A 1,032-nucleotide genomic window follows, 5' to 3' on the forward strand; every position below is an offset into this window, starting at 1 on the left:
TATATATATATATATATATATATATATATATATATATATATATATATATATAATTTTATTTAGTACACTGCAGCTATCTTCAGACACACCAGAAGAGGGCATCAGATCCTATTACAGATGGTTGTGAGCCACCATGTGGATGCTGGGAACTGAACTCAGGACCTCTGGAAGAGCAGCCAGTGCTCTTAACCGCTGAGCCATCACTCCAGCCCTGGCCAGTGTTTTATTACAACAGAAGGCAAATTAGGACACCCCTTATCCTATGCTAACTTCTTTTTATAGCACTATCCACTCTGGCGTGGTCCTGAGTTTCTAGCTCAAGCCTTTTTCTTTTTTCTTTCTTTCTGTCTTTCTTTCTTTCTTTCTTTCTTTCTTTCTTTCTTTCTTTCTTTTTTTGAGATAGGGTTTCTCTGTGTAGCCCTGGCTGTCCTAGAACTCACTCTGTAGATCAGGCTGGCCTCGAACTCAGAAATCTGCCTGCCTCTGCCTCCCAAGTGCTGGGATTAAAGGCGTACACCACCACTGCCCGACTCCAGCTCAAGACTTACCCTCCAGAAAACCCTTTTTATGTAAGCACATGCTTCACACACTCATGTGTACAAATACCTACACAGGCACACCTACACACATGGACGTCCACTGATACATTATATGTGAACACATCCACACACACGGACACATACTGAAATATTCACACATGTACACATACAGTTATGCACACAGTACTACACACATGTGTATAACTATCCATATATGCACACATGTGTCTATACATACACATACTTTATATCTACATGCATTGTGATGGCTGTTCTTGGTTGTCAGCTTGACTACATCTGGAGTTAACTAAAGCCCCAAAATGTAGGGTACACCTGTAAGGGATTTTTGCTTAATTGGAAGTAGAAAAAGACACACCTTTAAATTGGATCTTGAAACAGGAAGGCGTACCTTTCATCCAGATCACTTGAGTTGGGGAAAAAAATGCCTTTAATCTGGGTCACACCTGCTGGAAGCCTTGTTAGCTGGTCCATT

Source organism: Grammomys surdaster, unplaced genomic scaffold (genome assembly GCF_004785775.1).
Source record: "Grammomys surdaster isolate TR1022 unplaced genomic scaffold, NIH_TR_1.0 166, whole genome shotgun sequence".
Taxonomy (NCBI): Eukaryota; Metazoa; Chordata; class Mammalia; order Rodentia; family Muridae; genus Grammomys; species Grammomys surdaster.